Source organism: Lithobates pipiens, unplaced genomic scaffold, assembly GCF_037356315.1.
Source record: "Lithobates pipiens isolate NorthernLeopardFrog02 unplaced genomic scaffold, aLitPip1_a1.2 Scaffold_8, whole genome shotgun sequence".
Taxonomy (NCBI): domain Eukaryota; kingdom Metazoa; phylum Chordata; class Amphibia; order Anura; family Ranidae; genus Lithobates; species Lithobates pipiens.
In genome coordinates, this window is record NW_027507903.1 from 114,298,834 (window position 1) to 114,316,755 (window position 17,922).

The 17,922-nt window shown below is 45.3% G+C and overlaps 1 protein-coding gene across 1 annotated transcript in view; it reads right to left on the minus strand.

Annotated features, from left to right (window-relative positions):
- The window catches only part of CYP11A1 (cytochrome P450 family 11 subfamily A member 1), a 141,322-nt gene that overhangs the window by 109,019 nt on the left and 14,381 nt on the right, over nt 1-17,922 (minus strand). The gene's annotated exons all lie outside the window — the stretch shown is intronic.

A 17,922-nucleotide genomic window follows, 5' to 3' on the forward strand; every position in this document is an offset into this window, starting at 1 on the left:
TTCCGAAGCGTTGCCCATTCATTCCAATGGGCATAGGCGGTGTAGGATTGCTGTATACAGTGCTCCTAAACTGCCCCAAAGATGCTGCTTGCAGGACTTTCAGGGTATACAGCTCAGCCTCACAGATCAGGGTATACAGCTCAGCATTACAGTTCAGGGTATATAGCTCAGCCTCACTGATCAGGGTATGCAGGTATATATATCATCTGTCCTGTATATAGCTAGATATATACACTCACCCAGAGGCGGCTATAGGCTTTGTGAGGCCTTAGGCAAAACCTAGACATACGGCCCCACTCACACCCATAATGGTAAAAATAATTCAAGCGATAAAAATTAACAGTATAAATTGTATATGTAGCGCCCTGCTCCTGATGAGCAGACGCTATTGTTCTTTTTTCAAATTTGTCTGAAGCTGCAGTTTGGCTCAGACTAATTTCTCGAAAAGTTCTGGTTTCTGTACCAGTCTAGCTGGGTTGCACTAATTCCCACTTGACCGTAGGTGTCACTGTCACAGTCGGTGGGTGTGGAACAGCAGCATGCTGGATGTATTGAATGGCACCTCTTGCTCGGAAATAGTTCAGTGGGTGTGGTTTCCCTGCTGTGCCCTCTGGGAGAGGGTATTTAAGGTACCGACACCATTTTCTCTGGGTTATGCCTGTCTGTCCGCTATCCCTACCCCATGGCCCTCCTGGCCTGGGGTCTGTGTCGCATGGATCTGCATCTAGGGGCCGGCTGGCCCGAGGCTTCATAACTGTGTGAGTGTAGGCCCAGGAATGTCTTGGGGCCTACTGATCCAGGGGTGGTCCTGTGCTGTCTTGCCTGTGGGGAGAAGCCAAGAGAACTGGAGAATCCAGGGGAGGACTTCTCAGGTGGAGGACCGAGCGCAAGGCTGGCGTCTCTGGAAGAGCCTGGAAACTCAGTTGAAGGACGCAACCCGGATGAATATCCTTACAGTATCGCCGGGTCGGCTGAAAGTATCTGGCACTGTATGGTAGTTCTTTCTAAAACTCTCAAAACCACCAAGTTCAATTGACAAGTTGGTGGCAGAGGCTTTGTTTAGCATTTCATCGGCTGCTAGGTCAAGTGAGAGGGGCCTATCCGGTGACTGCTGGATCCAGTCTGTGGAGCTGTTTGTCCTCTGGATCTGACCAATACCTCTAACCCGCAATTAGTAGGTGCCTAAACTCCCCCTTATCCTCTAACCCTCTATTGAAGGACTGTGTCTTTTGTCTTTCTTTGGCGTTATCCCTAAATAAATCTGCAAAAAAGGATTACGTGTCGGATTTATCATCATTTGGGCTACTTTCCACGAGACCCCCCCCCCTAAGATGAAGAAGCAAGCAGGTGAGGTAATGGTAAGCCCGAATAAAAACCAGAAGCTCCTTCGGGGGTTAGTCCTACATATATATCTAGAATTTTCTCTAGCAAATTATCATTAAACATATATATAGTACATGCAAACAAATAGAAATACAATTTGTGCAGCTGTTACTAGTAATGTGTAGTAGTAGTAGAATAAAAGTCAAAAATCATATTTCTTCATTCACATGAAGCTCGGGTTAATATAACCCGGGTTCCCCCTTACATCAGAGTCTGCAAGATTTCCCCTTACACAGGGGTCAAGTCCTGGGGAAAAAAAGTGTGGGAACTCCCACCCAAGATCCACTCCCCCACCAAAAAATAAATAAAAATGATACGCTCATATGCAACGAACGCTTCAAAAGTGGTATTTTTCATCCAATTTTCATATTGTGTGTATGAAGCTTAACTATTAGTACATAAAAAAAACATTCCTCAATAAACATAAATACGGTAATTCTCTGAATAATCAGCATTCATTCAAATGTTCTTCCATGAAAATGTGAACATCATGTTCTGATCTTTATTGGGGAATTTTTTTTGTATATAGATTGTTTATGTGGTGAGTTTATACTTTTCATTGAACAGAGTGTGGATAACACAGGGTTAAACGGAACGGTCATAAATGAACTGCACATTATCTGAACAGAATGCTTGATGAGATAGTGATGTGTTCCTGCATAGGAGATGTATGTTAGCTTGGGGGGCTGAAAACTCTGCAGGGCTCCAACACACACTCGCTGCTATTCCAACCCTTCACATATTTCCACATAAACTTCCCTCCTGGCATTAAACTTTGCCAAGTATTGTGCTCAGCATACCACCCAAAAAAATTGATGTTCCTCCCTCAGCTCACCTCTCTCCCTGCATGTCCTGTGAGCAGAATAGCTGATCTACCCATCAGCTAGACCTAGACCTGATCTACCCATCAGCTAGCTGTGATTGACAGGTAGATGAAAGTGGAAGCTGTTATGGGGCCCCCTACTGCCAATGCCTGAATTGTCACTTACTATTGTGAGCTGTGTGTCGGCAGCTGCTGGTGTAGCACCTGCCACACAGCTCGCATACTTCAAAGTCTTGCAGGACACGGATGCTAATGGGAACTGAGTTCCTGTTGTGGAAAAAGTACAGGAACTCCGTTCCCATGAGTTCCAGCAGAACTTGAGCCCTGCCCTTACAGTGCAAGGGGAAATTTGATGTAAGGGGCAATGCTGCAGATTGGAGTAAGGGGGAACATTAAAGTAAGGGGGGCTCTGGTGACCAGAGATGACCTTATATCAGAGTGCACTACAAAAAAAGTGGCCTTATGCGATTCGCATAGCCAGTACCCCAAGGGATATTTGAGATATACCAAGCTCTTAAACAGTGTAATGTCAATGAATTTATTAATCAGAAAAGTGTATTTGATACATAACAAAAAACATATACTGGCAATACATAAACAAATTACTAAACCAATTAGAAATGGTGTCAATAGTAGACTTGCGACTTAAGTAGCATGATATTTAGATATGATGGTAGATATTAACTCTGAACAGAATACAACATATTTGAATGAGTATAACAAATGATAATGACTGAACAATGAAAGAAGAGAAGGTACAAAAGTAAAATAACAATACTTAACATAAGTAATATGAGTGTATTATAAATAGAGGATTAGCATGATGATATTACTACCATAAAACTAAATATTATATGCAAAAATTGATATAATTCTACAGATATATGCCAGCAGGATCAGCAGAAAGGTGCATCAAACAGCAACTATAGTATCAGTATGGTGCTGATAGACCAAAGGTCAGCAATCATATAATGTATTGAATTGGTTAGAGGTCAAGCTCACACACCCCTGATTGAAAACCTTCCAAGAAGGGTGACATTAAGATGAAAAATCCACCTTAATTCACTCTGAAGTAAGAGTTTATTGTGGTCACCTCCTCGAATATTAAGAGGGATATGATCGAGGGCTAGGAAGCGTACATGTGGTGTGTGATCAGAATGGCCCGTGGCACAGTGTCGGCCTATTTGGAGGTCGGGATCTTTGCTGTTGATAGTGGTGATGTGGCGGTAAGTACGTTTCCAGAATGGTAATTTTGTCTTCCCAACATAGAAGCAGCCACACTCACAAAGTAGAAGATATACGACCCCCTCTGCGCGGCAGTTGACATAGTGACGGGGATTAAAAAAATTGTTGATTGGGTAACTAATGTTGTGAACGGTATTGATGTATTTGCAATACCTGCAGTTACCACAGGGATAAGTACCTCGTAGTTTAGTAGTAATGGAAGAAGTATGTGAGTATTCACTATGGACCAACTTGATATAGGGGGCTCTTCTAAATGTGAATAGTGGCTGGGCTGGAACAAAAGGTGCACATACTCGCTCTTGTAGAATTATCGTGTTATCCCCCTCTGACGGCTCCATGTGTCAGAGGGGGCGGAGTCACCGGATGACCCCGCCCTCCGTTATAAAAGAACTGTCAGAAGAAGAGAAGCATCACACCGCGGGAGCCTCCCATTGCGCGGAGCGGTCCATGAACCAAGAAAAGGCGCCGTGGAGGAAGATGCCGGACGAGAACACCGGACCAAGAAGAAGCGGATCTGAGGAAGAAGAGGATCGGAGGAAGAAGAAGATGGAGGAAGAAACCGAAGGATGAAGAAAAGAAGAAGGAAGAAAGAAGATGAAAGAAGATTTTAATAAAGGAATTGTCAAAGACCGTCTCCTGTCATTTTTAACACTGTCACTTTTTTGGTGAAATGGTAGGGGTACTTTTGTACCCCCTTACCATTTCACACAGGGGGGGATCTGGGGGTCCCCTTGTTAAAGGGGGCTTCCAGATTCCAATAAGCCCCCCGCCCGCAGACCCCCACAACCACCCGCCAGGGTTGTGGGGATGAGGCCCTTGTCCTCATCAACATGGGGACAAGGTGCTTTGAGGGGCTACCTCAAAGCACCCTCCCAATGTTGAGGACATGTGACCTGGTACGGTTCAGGGGGGCGCTCTCTCGTCCCCCTTCTTTTCCTGCAGCCTGCCAGGTTGCGTACTCGGATAAGGGCCTGGTATGGATTTTGAGGGGGACCCCCACGGCATTTTTTTTGTTGGCATGGCGTTCCCCTTAATATCCATACCAGACCCGAAGGGCCTGGTATGGAATTTCGGGGGACCCCAACGCATTTTTTTTCTTAATACTAATGCTAACATGACCTGTGTGCAATGCAAATAGCCTTAAAAAAACCCCCATAGAGGGGGGCGTGGCCTGACCTTGCATGGAGTAGGACGTGTATCTCCGGAGCTCCGCCGAATGATCCTGTCTCCCACGCTGATCCTGTGACACCACAGCACAAATACTTACCTGAATACGTCTGGAAGGCTTCCCTTCATCCCGGTGGACATGTCTCCCTCGAAATCCCAGCGATCGGCGGCAGCGCGGCTGTCTCAATACCGCCGACATGCGAGTGAGGAGGGGGAGGAAAATGGCGGCGCGGAGGAGACGGGAGGGCCGCGTGCAGCGGGAGACACAGACAGGCTTCTTGAATCCATTACATTGTGCCGCACGTCCCTTACATCCCAAATTGAAGACGTGCAAATGGACATCTCTTTAATAAGGCAGGATTTTCAGAAGCTGCGTGACCGGGTGAGGGAAACTGAGACCCGCATTAGCAATGTGGAGGATGCTCTCCCGCCACTGCAAAATGATGCTGACCACATGCAGAAGCAAATAGACCTCCTGCTTGCTAAGCAGGACGAAATGGAAAATCGCATACGCAGATGCAATATCCGACTGATCGGTCTTCCGGAAGGGGCTGAAGGTAAAGACCCCACAACTTTTCTGGAACAATTGCTGATAACTACCTATGGCCGGGAGTCTTTTTCCCCCATGTTGACGGTTGAGCGTGCGCATCGTATGCCTGCCAGGCCTCCACCTCAAGGTGCACCCCCGCGCACATTCATTGCAAAACTCCTGAACTATAAGGATAGAGATGCTGCCCTACGCATGGCTCGGGAAAAGGGTAACATCCCTATAGGAAATACTAAAGTTGCAATCTTTCCTGGTTTTTCAGCGGATGTCCAGAAACGCCGACAGAGTTTCCTGGAGGCTAAAAGATTGCTGCGTGCACAACAAGTGAAATACTCTATGCTATTCCCAGCGCGCCTCAGGGTGGAGGCAGGGGACCGGGCACTTTTCTTTGAACAACCCAGGGAGGTCATAGCATGGTTGGAACGCAGAGCGCCTCGGGATAGAGCTGACTAAGAACTTGTGGGATGGGTGAGCTTAAAACTTTTTTACTTTTCCCCTGGTGTCCTGGAAATATGGCATGCTACCTGTTCCCTTTATCCTGCTCCAGCATCGCTAGGATGCTTGCATCTGTGGTGTCCGATACTCTTATGCCTTTTCTACTTTGGGATATGCTGGACTTTCCGATTCTGGACCTAATAGGGGCAAGAACTTTTACGCATGCTGATGGTGTCAACGTTCATGGAACAAATTTTTTCCTTTTTTTCTTCGTGTCCATATTGAGGGACTTTTTCTGCAATACATGCCTGTTAGTTTATTTCAACAATTTTGGGTTTTTTTTTTTTTCCCTTTTTTTTCTCCCGGAGCAAGGGGAGACATGTTAGTCCTACGGACTGATTGCAGGGTGCAGCGGAAAACTGCTCTATTGTCTGCTGGGACTTCTTATTGCCATGGGGGAGTTGGTCACTGGGACCGGACAGGAACTGACACTTTTGCCTCTCTACCCAGGTCACCGCTGTGTGCTGTTATGCAGGGTGCTCTACTTTACCTGGCCTTCTGGTACCGGTGGCCACGACCCTTTTTCAGATTTATTGTTCTAGGTTTTCTTTCTAATTCACTGAAACTGGTTTTCCCAGCCAGGCATGTTTGGTTTTTGAGGGAATATACCCGCACAAGTTGGGGCAGGTGCAGGGTAGGGTGGGGGGAGGGGGGTGGATTGGTTTGGGTTTACATACAGAAGAGTAATATGAACAAGCTGGAGTACGTAATTGGATTATGTGTGGCTTTTGACGACTGTTTTTTGCAACTACTGACTAAGCAGTCCCTATATGGGCTCGATCAAGCACAATTGTATTGGGGTGCGCTTACAAGTGGGCTGTTAGGGGGAAAGCTGAACGCACTCATTACTGTATATGACTCTATATGGCATCTATACGATTTTTTGTTTGGAACGTGAGGGGCCTGCGTGATAAAATTAAGCGCGCGGCAGCCTTCACGTTCCTCAAGAAGCAAAGGGCGGAGGTGATGGTGTTGGTTGAGACCCATGTGGAGGGTGGACTGCAGATGGCCCTTAAGCGCCCTTGGATTGGGTGGGCATTTCATTCCACTTACACGTCTCACTCGAGGGGAGTTTCGGTACTTGTAGCTAAGTCTGTCCAATTTGAACTTTGCGAAGTTCTTACTGACCCGCAGGGCAGGTTTGTTTTTCTGCATGCTAAATTGTATGGGGAACCCTACCTTAATATGGCCTTTTATATCCCCCCTCCATTTAACATGGCGTTGGCTGTTGAGGGACTGTCTTTTATGTCCAGACACCCGGCGGTTCCTGTTATCTGGCTGGGGGATTTCAACACTACGCTTAATCCTTCCCTAGATAGGCTCAAACCCCCCGAGTTGATGGTGGGGCAGGCTGGGACCACTAGGCTGTCCAGGCTCTTAGCCACCATTCATCTTGTGGACACTTGGAGACACAAATTCCCTCAAAAGAAAGAGTATTCATGCTTCTCACCCACACATGGTTCTCTATCACGTATTGATTTTATATTAATATCTCAACAACTCCCTCCCAGACTCAGGGAAGCATTGTTTTGCCCCAGACTACTTTCGGACCACAGCCCCTACTCTATAGTGCTTGATGTACCCCTGGGTAGGCCTCCGCGGGCGTGGCGGTTAAATCCGTTCTGGCTGACATTATTACCCGACGATGGCACTATTGAGGCGGAGTGGATAAGATTTTTTGAGGACAATGACCACACGACCACATTTAAATTACATGCTCGTTCGGTACTAACTACCCACATTAATAGGCTCAAGGCTGATTCGGCTACTGCCTTTGCTGGGGCTGAAGCGGATTTGAGCTCCATGGAACACACCTACATAAACGACCCGTCTACGGCAAACGCCGATGCACTTAGACTACAGTCGAGAGTGGTTTCCCAACTGCACCATGACAAGGCCCGACAGAAACTTTTTTTTACCAAACAAAAATATTTTGAATCTGGGGAGAGAGCTGGTAAGTTGCTAGCATACTTAGTGCATAAGGAAGACAGACCCCCGATTGTTATCTCTTTGCGTGGACAAGGAGATACAATGATCACGGACCCTTCTGAGGTAGTGGCTAGATTTCGGGACTTTTTTGCGGACTTATACACCACTACAGTATCCGACGACACCACTCAGATGGACAGCTTTCTAGCTCAGGTTTCCCTCCCCCAAGTCACTGAGGAACAGGTGCAGGCTTTGGAGGCCCCCCTGACCACTGATGAAATAGTGTGTGCTATTGCGGAATTTGCAAGATCCAAGTCACCGGGGTCAGATGGTCTTCCCATTGAATTTTACTCCTGTTATCAAGAAATACTGGCGCCTCGGCTTCTCGCCCTCTACAGGAGTATTTTTGATACACTGACACTGCCTCCATCCATGAGGGAGGCAACGATAGTGTTAATACCCAAGCCTGGAAAAGATCCAGGTTTCCCAGAATCCTACCGCCCAATCTCCCTATTACAGGTTGATATTAAGATTTTAGCCAAGCTACTTGCTACTCGATTGAACGGAGTGATCCTTACCCTGATCCAGGCTGATCAAGCGGGCTTTATGCCGGGTCGGAATACGTCGTTCAATCTACGCAGGCTCTATATTAATTTACAGGCAACGCATGAGGCGGTGGGTGAGCGGGTGGTGGTGTCACTTGACACGGCCAAGGCATTTGACTCTGTGGAATGGGGGTATTTGTGGAGGTGTCTCGAAGGATACGGCTTCAGCCCTAACTTTATTCGGTGGGTGAAACTATTGTATCATCACCCTACGGCCAGGGTGGTGGCAAATGGGTGGTCCTCCCGGGCGTTTGACCTCAGTAGGGGTACCCGGCAGGGGTGCCCACTGTCCCCACTACTTTATGCCCTGGCTGCAGAACCTTTAGCGGTGTCGATCCGTACAGACCCTGAGATCAGGGGACTGACGGTGGGTCAACTAACGGAGAAAATCAGTCAATACGCTGATGACACGCTGTTATACTTGGCAGACTCTGGCCCTTCCCTCGCAAAGGCCCTGCACATGATAGAGTGGTTTGGTAGCTTTTCCGGTCTTCGTATAAACTGGGAAAAATCCCAAATTTTACCTATTGACAGTTTTCCACAGTCAGAATCTCAGGCCAGCCTGCCTCTTCAGCGAGTGGGAACTATTAAATATCTGGGTGTATATATCTCTAGGACTCCGGAAGATTATATTGCACTGAATATAGAACCTTTATTCTCCCTAGTGCGCACCAAGCTTCAAGCCTGGGCTCGTCTCCCCCTTGGGGTTTGGGGCGCGTTAATCTTATTAAAATGGTTTTATTACCTAAAATACTGTATGTGCTGTGGCACGCCCCGGTATACTTACCGCTAAAATATTTTAAATCCCTTGAAAGTCTTCTTAGACCCTTTGTATGGGGGAATAATAGGCACAAGCTTGCTTGGCAAGCTTTGAAAAGCCCGACTGATATGGGGGGCATGGCTCTTCCAGATCTAAATCACTACTATGTTGCCTCACAACTGTCTCAACTTTTTCATGTGGACAAGACTGATAAACAACGGTTTCTTACCCTTCTCTGCCCCACCTGGGCTCAAATTGCAGATGATCCGATAGCTGCTGTCTCGACAGGGGCTGGGATCTCTGCACTAGAGCCAGGTAAACACTCCATGCTTTTTCACTACAGAAGGATTTGGGATCTGGCATCCACTAAACTGAATGTTATGTCCCCAAATGACTATACACCACTTTGGCATAACAAACAATTGCCAGAACTTCAAAAGATCCAGAGTGTTCAGTTATGGGTGTCGAGGGGCATATACTACATGCATCACCTGCTTCACCATGGCACTATTAAAACATTCCAGATGCTGCAGGGGGAATTTGGTATTCCAAACACTATGCTATTTCAGTACCTTCAGGTTCAGCATGCACTCAGGGCACAATTTCCGCAGTCATTGTCTCAGCCTGCTCCCAACCCTATTGTCGCCATAGTGAAGGATACTGATCCCAAAAAGCTTATCTCGTGCTTCTATGGTATGCTTGCGGCCCCCATCTCGGCGAGACTGGCATATGCCCTAAAGTCCCGCTGGGAGGGTGATGTAGGTGAGCTGACAGATGAGGAATGGGAGGAGGCCCTGGAGACGTGCAAGCTGGTGTCCCCTAGGCTCCAAGACAGGCTTTCCCAAATTTACATGGTGCATAGAGCGTACCTCACCCCCCTTAGGACCGCCAAATATAATACGAATCAATCTGTGTTCTGCCCGATATGTACTGTTGAGACTGGGACATTTTTCCACCTTATCTGGTCTTGCCCCAAACTGCAGGAACTTTGGATACAAGTAGCATCATTTCTACATGACGTTATGGGCTCACCCTTGGCCCTCGACCCCAAACCCTGTCTCCTAGGGATATTCCCCGAAGTATTGGATAAATTTACCAAAACTTTTCTGCAGGAAACCTTGTTTTCTGTTCGAAAAGTAATAGCTAGACAGTGGATGAGACCACTTCCGCCCAGGGTGGAGGACTGGAAATGGGAAGTTAATTCCACGCTCCCATATAAAAAATTTATATATAAAAATAGGGGATGCCCAGCTAAATACAATAAAATTTGGGATAGGTGGTTGCAAGAGGCTGCCACGTGTGATCAGGAACTTTGATGTAATGTTGAAGTAAATGCAATGTATGTGCTATGACTTTGTTTAGCTGTGATCCATACGGTCTACTGCAACGGAGAAATGTTTCTTTATTTACTGTTATGGTTATGACGCAACACCTTTTGATTGTTCGGTGTTTGCCACTGTGATTGTACTCTCTGCAATAATGTTCAATAAACAATACATGTTTAACCCAAAAAAAAAAAAACCCCATAGAAGACGTACAACATTAGAATCCTCCTATAGCTTGTAGTCGAAATATTCGACTGGGAATGTATGATTGCAGCATCATAAGTGAGTTTCGTTGCTCCATCGAATCTTCTTTAAACATTCCGACAGACACCATAAGCCTTCAATGACAGATTCGACCGTAATTCATTTGGATTTTCGGATGAATGCAATTTTTTAACAAAAAATAAATAAAAACGAATTTCGGGAGTAACTAAATAAATTTATTTTTTGGACGAAAACAAAATTCCAAAACAAAATATTTCAGTCTGCACATGTCTAATTTACATACAGCTCTTGTTATTTAATTTAAAGTACTGTCTCATCTGTTCTGGGATTCTGTAGCCTATTGCCAGGAATCTGCAGCAGAGATGATCAGATCTGCATGACTACACTTAGAAATTGAGACCAGACTATGCATAGTGAAGTAAATGTATTACTAATAAAACAAAAGATGTTGCAAACAACAAACATAAAAATACAAGTGAACCACAACTATATGACCAAAATGTCTACGTAACATGAAGCCTAACAAACTAACTAATATATATATATATATATATATATATATATATATATATATATATATATGTACAAATCTATGCAAGATCAGGAGCACAGGTCACAGGGACAGAGGTGGCGCATTAATTAGGCAGTTTCCTAAGGCCTCGCGCTCACAGGGGCCTCACAGGCCGTGGCGGCCTAATTTGCACAAAAACTGGGCTTTCTCTGGTGGAATGTTAGCAGAGAGGCCACAAAGTTTGCTGCTGGCCACATAAGTCAGTCTGGCGATAGGCCTCATATAGTTCTGGGCAGCGGCACTGCAGCCCCAGAGAGTGGAAGGCAGAATTGAGTGATATCATTGGCACTCCGCCTCTTAGTGCTGTGGAAACAGCAAGTGGAGAGAAGTTGTACAGCCGATTGGGAATGGTAAATTATTGATTGGCAATGCTGCAGGATGGGACCTGGCGTTGTCTATTAATGTTGCTTCTGCTTGGATGTGGGTCTGTGACTGTCTCTTAGATGGATGCGGCTGTCTCTTAGCTGCGACTGACTCTTAGCTGGATATATGGGGGCATGACTCTTTGCTGGATATATGGGGGCATGTCTCTTTGCTGGATATATGGGGGCATGTCTCTTTGCTGGGTGTGAGTGGGGCCTTGTGTCTAAGTTTTGCCTAAGGCCTCTTAAAGCCTAGAGCTGCCTCTGCACAGGGAAAACCAGAGATACAAAGGAGGGGGGGGGGGACCAGGACTTAGGTTGAGAACAAGGAGAGCAAATCTAAGGCAGCGGGGTGCAGGGTACAGGATGGAGGACAAGAGCAAGATAAATGGCAGCAGCATCTGACTTAGCAAAGCAAACAAAACACTGCCGCAAGGTGTATCAGTAGAAGGGGAATTTAATTACCCTCCCTGCAGTGAGCATTAGATGGAGACAGATTACTAGAACCTGCTGTCTGCTGGGAGACACCCGCTAGTGGACACTGTAAGCATGGCTTTTTGCTCTGGGAAGCACAGTGCCACCAGCAAGTGACCCAAGTCTTGAAAGTCTCTAGTTTTGGCTTAGGGCTCGATAACCAGCACAGACTCGAGCCAGGTTAGTCTTCTGAAGGCCACTTCTGATAGTTAGAGGTCCGCTTAAATGTCAGATTAGAAACTACTAGGGAGGATCTAAAGCACAGAGTAGATAGGCTGATGGAGTTCTGTGATATGTACAAAATTCTGTTGGCAAGAAACATCTGAAAATGTCTGTAAAATGTTTAGTGGGTATATTTGATACTAAAAAAAGTCTGTCCACTGGGCAAACCATTTAACCACTTCAGCCCCAAAAGGATTTACCCCCTTCCTGACCAGAGCACTTTTTGCGAATCGGCACTGCGTCGCTTTAACTGACAATTGTGCGGCCATGCAACGTTGCACCCAAACAAAATTGATGTCCTTTTTCCCACAAATAGAGCTTTCTTTGGTGGTATTTGATCACATCTTTGGTTTTAATTTTTTGCGCTATAAACAAAAAAAAGAGCGACAATTTTGAAAGAAAATGCAATATTTTTTACTTTTTGCTATAATAAATATCCCCCAAAAAAGTAATTTTTCCTCAATTTAGGCTGATATGTATTCTTCTACATATTTTTGGTAAAAAAAAAAAAATAATCGCAATAAGTGTATATTTATTGGTTTGCGCAAAAGTTATAACGTCTACAAAATAGGGGATAGTTTTATGGCATTTTTATTATTACGTTTTTTTTATTAGTAATGGGCAGATCTGCAATCAAGGGGTTAAAAAAGGAAGTAAACCATATCTTTAAAAAAAAGAAAAAAAAAGAAAAAAAAAAAACACCCTGCAGGACAAAGCCATAATGGGCTAGTGTGCATAGCATTCTAGCTCATCATGAATTACTTACCCGAGATCGAAGCCCCCAAAATGACCCTCGTTCACCTCCTCTGTTGCTGACATGTTTACTCAGCGTATCTGCAAATATCTCCTAAACCGTTTAGGTTTGGGAGATATTTCTTGCACCTACAGGTTAGCCTTAATCTAGGCTTACCTGTAGGATAAAGTGGTTGTAATCGGTTTACAACTACTTTAAGTGTGTCCTAGGGAGTGATTCTAACTGTGGGAGGGGGGTGGGCTACTACTCACATCACAGCGATCACTGCATCAGATGACAGCGATCTTTGTCATGTCACTAGGCAGAACGGGGAAATTTTTTTTTTACATAGGCATCTCACCGTTCTTCCACTCTGTGACATGATGATCGGCGAACATCGAGTCCACGGGACCCACGGTCACGGATCACACGGGCGGAGCACGCACCCACAATTCCGCATCTTAAAAAGGGGACGTACCCGTACACCCCCCGGCAAAGGGGTTAAAACAGCTGAAATGCAGGTAAGAAATGTTTTACCTGGCAAAGGGTTTTTAATTCATTAAACATTCCAATAACATAACATATACATGAAATATTTTCCCACTTGCTTTGGTGTAATTTTAAGGGCATAACTGAGTTGCCATTAGGGATGAGCCGAACACCCCCCGGTTCGGTTCGCACCAGAACTTGCGAACGACCCCCGCGTTCGGTACGAACGTTAGAACCCCATTGAAGTCTATGGGACTCGAACGTTCGAAATGGAAAGTGCTAATTTTAACGGCTAATATGCAAGATAGTGTCCTAAAAAGGGTTTGGGGACCTGCCTCCTGCCTCAGGGGACATGGGTCACTGCAAAAAAAAGTTTTAAAAACTGCCGTTTTGGCGGGAGCACTGATTTTAATGACGATTAAAGTGAAAAAAAAAAAGTGAAATATTCCTTTAAATATGGTGCCTGGGGGGTGTCTGTAGTATGCCTGTGAAGTGCCACGTGTTTCCCGTGTTTAGAACAGTCCCTGCACAAAATGACATTAAACGGAAATAACACCATTTAAAACTGCTTGCGGTTTTAATGTTATATCTGGTTCCTGCAATATGGTTGAAAATCATTGAGAAACATGGCATGGGTAGCCCTCCCTGCCCATTACCAGCCTATTTGGGTCTTTAAGGGGAACCCCGTACCCATATTAAAAAAAGGAAATGCGTGTGGCCCCCAGGCCCTATATACTCAGAACAGCAGTATACAGGCGGTGCAAACAAGACAGGGACTGTGTAGGTTTGTTGTGTTAAGTTGAATCTGTTTGTCATTTTCAACCGGTACATTTTTAAAGTGTAGCTCCAGTCAAAAAAACTATCTTTAAGCTTTTTGGAAAACATAGGGAAGGGTTATCACCCCTGTATAATTTGTTTTGTCGTCCATCTTTTTTCATCTCACTTGCTGCTGTCTCCTTGCGTTTGCAAGTAGGAGATGTTTGTAAGTTGGATGTTTGAAAGTAGGGGCCTGCCCTATATTATAGCGGTATGTACTGGGTACAGAGCACGCAGACAGCACGCACTATCTCCTAACACTACTGACTGCAAGCTCTATTATTAACCACTTGTTAGCCCAATGTTTGCATAAAGTGAAAGATGAAGTTATGCTGAGTAAATAGATATCAAACATGTCACTCTTCAAAATTGCACATGCCCGTGGAATGGCGCCAAACGTCGCTACTTAAAAAAATCCCCATAGGCGACGCTTTAATTTTTTTTTTACTGGTTACATGTTTTGAGTTGCAGAGGAGGTCTAGGACTAGAATTATTGCTCTCGCTCTAACATTCTCTGCGATACCTCACATGTGTGGCACATGCGAGCACATGGGGACATGGGCGCTTTAATTTTTATTTTATTTTTTTATTGTTCATTTTACTTTATTTATTTTAGTTTGACCTTTTTTTCCCCAAAAATATATTTTTGATCACTTTTATTCCTATTACAAGAAATGTAAACATCCCTTGTAATAGGAATATGGGGTGACAGGTCCTCTTTACAGTGAAATCTGGGGGGTCAATATGACCCCACATCTCACCTCTAGGCTGGGAAGCCTGAAATAAAAAATAAAAAAAAGATTCTGGCTTTGATCGTACTGGCGAGTTGGTAGAAGCACCGGAGGGCGGTGAGGGGTGGGGGGCGTCTATGGCTGGGTATTTCAGGGTATCACCGAGTATGGCTGGGTATCTCTGAGTATGGCTGGGTATGGCAATTTATGGCAGGGTATTACAGAGTATTGGCGGGGTATTGGCGGGGTACTACAGAGTAATAGCAGGGTACTGCAGAGTATTGGGGGGTACTACAGAGTAATGGCAGGGTACTGCAGAGTATTTGGGGTACTGCAGAGTAATGGCGGGTACTGCAGAGTAATGGCGGGTACTGCAGAGTATTGGGGGGTACTGCAGAGTAATGGGGGTTACTGCAGAGTAATGGGGGGTACTGCAGAGTAATGGCAGGGTACTGCACTGCAGAGTAATGGCAGGGTACTGCACTGCAGAGTAATGGCGGGGTACTGCAGAGTAATGGCAGGGTACTGCAGAGTATGCACTGGTATTGCAGAGTATTGGCAGGGAATTGAGGGGTTAAATTCGGTGAGCAGCGATGTGGGCACTGCAGATGCAGCCCACATCGCTGCTGACACCGATCTCTTTCCCCTCCGCTGTACCGATCGGTACAGAGAGGGGAGGGAGGAACAGGCATCATAACATGACGCCGGTTTGTTTCCAAGTGATCACTCCGTCATTTGACGGAGCAATCACGTGGTAAACGGCCGCTATGAGCGGCCGTTTACCGTGATCCGTGATGCGACCCGGCGGTCACGGATGCTCTCGAGTGCGCACACCTCGGGGCACGCGAGAGCAGAATTCTGGGAGGCCGTTAATTAACGGCCTCTCAGAGTTAAACAACCGCCCTGAAGCCGTTAATCGGCAATGGGCAGTTGTTAAGTGGTTAAAGCTAGATCACTAGCTATATAGGTGAGGTGAATATAGTGGTGTATACTGCAGTCAGGGCACAGACAACAACCACTACACAGCAGCAAGATAGGAAATCAGCCAAAAACGATTGGTGTGTACTGTGTTGAAGGTACACAGAACACCCACTGCTTCAGATGCTAAGTAACACACTACACGAGGCCGCCTCAAAAGCGGCCTTATATAGTGTGGGGCGTGCACTACACAGCCTGAGCTATGATTGGCCACAGGCAGGATGCCTGTGACCAATCATGGCTCTCCTCGCTGCCCGCGCTGCGATTGGCCAAGCATGCGGGGTCACAGTGCATGCTTGGCCAATCATGGGGCAGCAATGCACTGCGCCACCACAGTGCATTGTGGTCCGCGCGCGCGTCACTCGAATTTTGACGCGAACGGCCCAAACGTTCGGAATTCGCCGAACAGCCAATGTTCGAGTCGAACGTACGTACGACTCGAACACGAAGCTCATCCCTAGTTGCCATTATTCAGTTATGCATGATCACACATTTTTTATAGTGTACAGTAAACATTGTAACAGAGGACATAGTAACAATGAGGACATAGATACATTATGATTACATATGAGATTTTAGAATTCATTGCTATATTATTAAATAATAAGAAGGAAAAAAAAACACTATCTGTTCTATTTATAATTGTTTTTCCTTACGATTTACTTTTACCCAGGATTGACACATTTTTCCAGCTGAATCCAATTAAAATAATGTGTCGAGCAAATCCTGGGAGAAAGAATAAAAATAAAAGACCCCCAAAATTACCTGAAATTTCTGAATTGATTTTATTCCATTGTAAGATCTCTAATCTTGTTAGTAATTTAGAAAATTATTATCAAATACTTACCGTAAATTTTCTTTCCTGGCCTATCCTCATGTCAGCACACAATGGGTTAATGTCTCATCTGGCACCCACATGACCACCTTTTCCTAGCTGAATAAAAGACAGCCCCTCCCCCACCGACATGTTCGATAATCTAGCCTGTGACAGGCCACTTGGGAGGGAATCCCGTGCTGACATGAGGATAGGCAGAAAAAAGGAAAATTACGGTAAGTATTTGATAGCAATTTTCCACGCCTCATGTGAGCACACAATGGGATTTAACTAGCTGAATAAATGGGTGTTAGAGAACACATGAAATGAAACATTGACAATCGCAGAAAAGTATCCCAAAAGACAAAAAAAATTTATATGTCTCGTCCCAAATTTGCATAACTTGCTGACTGCACGCCTAGCTTGTAAAGTTGAATGAAGGGCTAGCCATCTCTCATATACTCTTTACTGACATCCTGGCATAACTGCCCCAATGGCTGCCACCCCTCAGTTCGAAGGAGCTTGCCCCTGTTCCTGAGCAGACAGGCCTACTTCCTGGATGCCAATCTAATCAAGGCCCCTCCATGCAGTTTCACTGTCCACCTGCTTGAGACATACAATAAAAAGCAGCTAGACTCAAAGTCAGTTTACTGAATCAGATCAGACAGCAATTGTGATTGGTTGCCAGAGGTTACAGTGTATAATTACCACTCACTGACTGGTTGCTAGAGGTTACAGCGCATCATTTCTGCTTGTTGATCGGTTGCTAGAGATTACTGTACATCAATACTGCACACTGGTTGCTATAGATTACTGCACATCATTACTGATTGGTTGCTAGAGGTTACAGCACATCATCTCCTCACTGCCTGCACACCATGGACTGTGGAGGTGAGGGGGCCCATTAATAGACAAAAAAACTTAAAGGGATCCTTGGACTCCTGGGCTCAGTGGCAGTGCTGGGGGAGGGGAGGGTGTGATCAATGGCAATGCTGATTTTTTTTTTTATACTGGCTACCAATATAAAAAGGAGTTTCAACATTGGCCACCAATGTAATAGGGGTTTACACTGACCACTAATTAATAGAAGCATTCACAGTAACCACTAATGTAAGGAGGGATTTACACTGACCACCAAACTAAGGGGGACATTCACACTGGCCACTAGTGTGAACGAAAGAGTTCTACACAAGCACCGATGTAATGAGAAGATTTACACTGACCACCA